This window comes from Prionailurus viverrinus, chromosome E2 (assembly GCF_022837055.1).
Source record: "Prionailurus viverrinus isolate Anna chromosome E2, UM_Priviv_1.0, whole genome shotgun sequence".
Classification (NCBI taxonomy): Eukaryota; Metazoa; Chordata; class Mammalia; order Carnivora; family Felidae; genus Prionailurus; species Prionailurus viverrinus.
Window position 1 is genome coordinate 56954516 of NC_062575.1, and position 6000 is coordinate 56960515.

The following is a 6000-nucleotide window of genomic DNA, read 5'->3' on the forward strand; positions in this document are numbered from 1 at the left end:
TCCAGCGGCAGGCGGAGCAGTACGGGAACCTGGGGTCGGGGGTCCTCATGGGACGATTGAGACCCGGACGTGACAGCTCCTTCTTTAATGAAGCAAAAGCCGGGGTGGTCAGTGTCGGTGATGGACGCTAAATGCGAAATGCAAAAACTCTTTTCTGGGGAATGTGCAGTTTGGTATTAGCCCCCATCAAAGCTTTTCCCTGAATTGTCACTTCTAATTAGCTGGACTGTGTTCCCTGACCTTCCCCTCTGGGCCCTGGGCGGTGGGGGATGAAGGCTGGCATGTTCCTTTAAAGGAACAAACATTTCTGCCTCTATGGGAGTTCATTAATTTAATCTGTTTTTAAATTTGATATTCGAATCCACACCTCTCGAGAGGAAGTATAAATCCAAACGCCTTTGAGACCTACCAGATGGCACATGTATTTGCTTAAGCCCTTATTGCTAAATATCATTGCAATTGCATTTTTAATAATCTTTCTTCTCAGTTTTTTGGAAGGCTATTTTTTCCTTGAAAATTAGATTCTTAAAAATGTATTTATCTTGAGAGAAAGCACAGGAGGGAGTGCAAGCGGGGAGAAGCAGAGAGCTAGATCTACAATCCCAAGGAGGCTCTGAGCAGAGCCCTCTGTCCCCGCCGCTACCCCCCCCCCCCCGCCCCTCAACTCTGGGCTGGATATCACAAAACCTGAGATCCTGAGCCACAACCAAGAGTCTGAGGCTTAGCCAGCTGAGTCACCCAGGCACCCCGAATATTAGATATTTCAACTGATCCTTTCGTTTTCTGTTTCTGAATGCTTGGTGCCCAGTGCAGATAATGAAGCTTCCTAAAGGTGTACTCTTTCAGAGATATTTAACTTTTCCTAGTACTGATGAAATACTGGTTTTGAAATATTTCCAGAGACATGTGATAAGGATGTCTGTTCTTTATGTGAATAATACAAGCAAATTGTAAAACTAGTTTTTCACATTTTCAGTAGCATCATATCCACTCTTAATAATTTTTAACAGGAAATATGCAAGTTAGTAGCTCCTCTTCTGTTTCCTGTGGAAATTCTGAAGGAGGTGATGGCTGCATTTGCTTTTCGCATCCTATTATGTGACTGCCCCCTCCAGTGCTTAAATCTCTGCAAGGAGTGAATGAACACATGACTACACATTGTTCAACGGTTTACAATAATTTATAGGTATCTTGTCATTTTAGAGGGTTGAGTATTCCTTCTGTAGCATGCAGAGACGACCCTGGACACAATAAGGTCAGGGCTCCAGAGAACAAAAGGGCTGATTATTAAAAAAAAAAAAAATGGAGTGATTAGAGCACAGGGATTCAGCACCCACCAACTGAGGTTTTTAGAAAGAGCCAAATGACATGAAAAGGTGGAAGAGAGAGCCTAAAACGATACAAAGGCGTTTACCAAGACAAGGATGCCTTGGGTAGACCTCACCTCCAGAAAAAATCTGGATATGTTGTTCCTCTGAATGTGCTGGACCCACTGCTTATATCTTAAGAGCTTGAAAATTATGCAGTTCCTGGTTCAGTTCATGAATTCCAATATCAACAGGAGGGAAGGTTAAAAGTAGGGCAAGTGGTGATTGTGAGATACTGTTATTCAGAATCCCCAAACTTCTTAAAAAACTTTTTTTAATTATTTTTTTAAGTTTATTTATTTTTGACAGACACAGGGTGTGAGCATGAGCTGGGGAGGGGCAGAGAGAGAGAGAGAGAGGGAGTGACAGAATCTGAAGCTGTCAGCACAGAGCCTGACGCGGGGCTCAAACTCACGAACTGTGAGATCATGACCTGGGCTGAAGTCGGAGGCTTAACTGACTGAGCCACCCAGGCGCCCCTCCAGTCAAAGTTCTTTGTGATGTTTTCACTGTTCCTAGTCAGTCCCAGGAAGAGACAAAGTGGTATTTACCATCACACTTAGGATCAAGCAGCTGGTTGTTAGAGATGCATGCAGAGCTTTTATTTTAAGTTCTATCATCTTGGAGTTCCTGGGGCCAATCTTGATGTCCTGAAGACACTCAAGAAGCAGGTGATGCCAATGGATACATCACTGGACACTGTGAACATACAAAACAAGTTTGCATATGGGGCACCAGCATGGCTCCATGGGTTGAGCATCTGACTTCTCTTCCGGTCACGATCTCGCAGTTCATGAGTTCCAGCCCCACATCAGGCACTGTGCTGACAGCTCAGAGCCTGAACCCTGCTTTGGAATTTGTGTCTCTTCCTCTTTCTCTGCCCTCTCTGCCCTTCCCCCATTCGCGTCTGTCTCTCTCCAAAATGAATAAAAGCATTAAAAAAACAAGTTAGCATAAAAACTCAATGAGGACGTTTCACACACAAAGCTATCGCTGAATGACGTCTTTAAAGATGATGAGCCAGAGGTTGGCTACAGTCAGGTGCTTGAGAAGCAGGTCTTAGGAAGGAATTTAACCATTTTAATTATTATTTACCATATAGACTTCTCTTTGTTTGACCTTTGTCTCGCTGTAGGATGTGAAGAATGAGACCATTTATTGTCATTTTGAAAGGAATTCCCATTCCCCAAATACCAAGTGTTTATGATGTTATCCCCACTTTAGTTTTTGCTGGTTATTAACTTTTCTTATGCACTTTGGCATACTTTTGACTTTTTACCTTCACTGATCTAATAGTCTGTTCAAAAATAAACATCTCAGAAGGATAACTGTAGTCATTTTGGGTTTTCCCTTTTTTTTTTTTTTTTAGAGCTTTTTGTGGCTATTCTTACTATTCTCTGAGATTTTTGCAGCAACATTGCTAGTTTGAAAAACTGATGGTGTCTCTTATCAGGATCAAATTAATAAATTAGCTAAAGGAGAATTGACCTTTTTATAATATTGAGTTTTTCTACCCAGGAACTTGATGTAATTTACATTCATTTCTACCTTCATATATTTCAGGAATGTTTTTTTTCCCTGTAGGCTTTACAGATTTTTGTTAGATTCATTCCTGGTTAGATTATTTCATTTTATGATTTTAAAGTTATTTATTTGTTTGTTTTAGAGAAAGAGTGAGGGAGAAGGGCAGAGGGAGGGAGAGAGAGAATCCCATCAGGCTCCAGGCTCAGTACAAAACAAGGCACAAGGCTAAATCCCTTGACCCTGGGATCACAACCTGAGCTGAAATCAAGAGTTGGACGCTGAAATTAAGAGTTGGACGCTTAACCGACTGAGCACCACATGTGCCCCTATTTCATTTTATGTTACAATTTTGTAACTGCATGACCCTCCTACTATAAGTCATAAACGATTGTTATACATAGGCTACTGTACAAACATATCCTATGTACAGGGGCACCTGGGTGACTCAGTTGGTGGAGCCTGCCACTCTTGACCTCAAGATCATGACCTGAGCCCCATGTTAGGTGTAGAGATTTCTAAAAGTGAAATCTTAAAAATACTACCCTATTGGGGCACCTGGGTGGCTCAGTCAGGTGGGCGTCCAACTTTGGCTCAGGTCGTGCTCTCGCGGTTGGTGAGTTCGAGGCCTATGTCGGGCTCTGTGCTGACAGCTCGGAGCCTATAGTCTGCTTTGGATTCTCTGTCTCCCTCTCTCTCTGCCGCTCCCCCTCTCACACTCTGTCTCTCTCTCAAAAATAAATAAACATTTAAAAATTAAAAAAAAATACCCTGTGCAAAAAGACGTTATTGTTTTTGAATGTCAGTATCCTGTCTTGTTAGCTTATGGAATTATTTTTTGTCGTAGATTTTCTAACAGTTCCTTTGTGTTTCCAGACATAAACTTTTATCATCTGAAAAACATACTTCTATTTCTTTGTTTCTAATTTCTATGCCATTTTACATTGCCCTGGCTAACCTCCAACACAATGAGAAAGGAATACAACAGGTGATCATGTACTTTTTTTAGTGTGGTTTTCTGGCCTTAGCGGAGTTCTCTAGCACTTCCCTATGAACAAGAAGAAGATTTTGTTTTGCTAAGTTGGGAAAGATCCGAAAGAAATTCCTAATTTCAAGTGTTCTGACTTAACATCCTTAGATGTTGTATTCTTCCAAATGTTTTTGTAACTATGAGTAAGATTTCTGATTTCTCTTCAAAAATATGAAGTATATTAATTTCCTAACAGTGACTCATTCATGAATCGGAGACACAAATTTCTTGGCTCATTATAATTCTTTATTCCTCTTCAGAGGTTTTGGCTGTTTATTGTCCATGGTACCATCTGTAGGGAGAGATGACATCTTTCTATAGTATTCTTTTTAGTACAAACTTTAGGATGTTTTAGTCTCAGAATGTCATTTGAAGTATAAAGATAATTTGGAAATTTTACTTCCACTCTAATGCTCTTGAACTCAGAAAGCAGCATTAGCACATCTTCTATTTAAAGAAATGGAAGAATCTGGTGGCTTATCTGATCCTGATGCTTTTTTTTTTTTTTTTTTTTTTTTTGGTCAGGGACTGATAAATGAAAAAAAGACGACTTCCTCTTCTCTATGAATATTGGTCTGTTTGGACTCCCTATCTTTCTTATGTCAATTTTGGTAAAATGTATTTTCTGAGAAAATGTCCACTTTATATAGGCTTTCTAGTTATTTTTGAATTGCAGAGGTGGACAAATGATTTTTAATCTCATTTGTTCACCAAGCTCTTTATTTGCATTTATTGAAAATTTTAAAAACAGAAAATCCTTGGGTCATTTGGAGGATTCTTTCTCTCTGCCCATAAGTTAAATGGTGGTGGTCCTTGGGTCTGGGGAGTAACAAAGGATTAGACTGGGGTCAGAGAAATCCTCAGGGAAGCACAGAATCCAGTGAGGCTCATGTGCTTCTCGTCTGGTCTTTCAGGGCTCATCCCTTGGCATTTCCTCCTGCCATGTGACACCCCGTCTGCTTCCAGGAATAATGGAAGAATCTCTCTAAAACACTCCAACGGTCCCTTTGGACCTGCTCACTACAAACTTCTAATAGATCCTGGTAATTAAAGAGTTTTTCAGAACCGTTCTCAGTTCCCCAAGTGTTGGAACTCTCATTGCCACTACAGCGGACATGATGATGGCAATTCTTTGGAGAGGTGAGGTCACAAAATCACTAACATCTATCTCAGAGTTTGGCTTCCTCCCTCCCACACATGCTTTGCCTGCTACTTTACACCCAGCTTCCAGTCCTGGCAACAAGAAGGAGTCTGTGAGTATCTTCTAGTTTAGTGTGAGACCACAGTCTCTCAGGTTGGGAGATGCAGCAGGAATCTGGGTAGGTGAGCATGTCTGGGAAAAGAATCTTCCGGCACAGGCTGAGCTTGTGAGAGAGACTGCTCAATCAGTGCATGAGTGCTGCTAACGAAATTTAATAAAATCCCCATTAACGGGGTTCTTGGTGTTTGATCCAAGTGCCACCAGAGTCTGAATTTAAGATACGTCAAGATGGTAATTTCAGGGAGCACCGGGGTGGCTCAGTCGTTTAAGCATCCACTCTCGACCTCAACTCAGGTCTTGATCTCAGGGATGTGAGTTCTAACTCCGCACTGGGCATGGACAGTCTATTTAGAAAAAAAAAATTATACTTTCAGAATTAAGCAGCTATTCAATACCGTGAGGAAGAGTCAGAGAGACATTTTTAGAAGCCATATTGTGAGCACTGTAAAGGCATGTGCATGTGATAAGGTGTATGATGGAACTAACTGAAAAACCCGATTCACAGCAGAAACAGCGTGTCTAATGGGAACTGCTGAAATTTATTCTTCTGTAATTTGAGTGTGATGTGCTTAATGGAGACAGTAAATGTGTCTCTACTGAAAACCTCTGTGCAATATTGATCTGTGAGACAATCTTCTTTCCTGAAATTAGGAAAGATCCTTTAAGATAAGGTTATTAACTATAGAGCGATTCAAGGGGGGGAAATGAAGGACTTTAATTTATATTTTAATTTTAAAATAATAAATTAATTAAAAATATAATCACATCAAGAAAAAAAGACAATTTTAAGCTACATTTCTTCTGGTTTAAAATTATTTCAA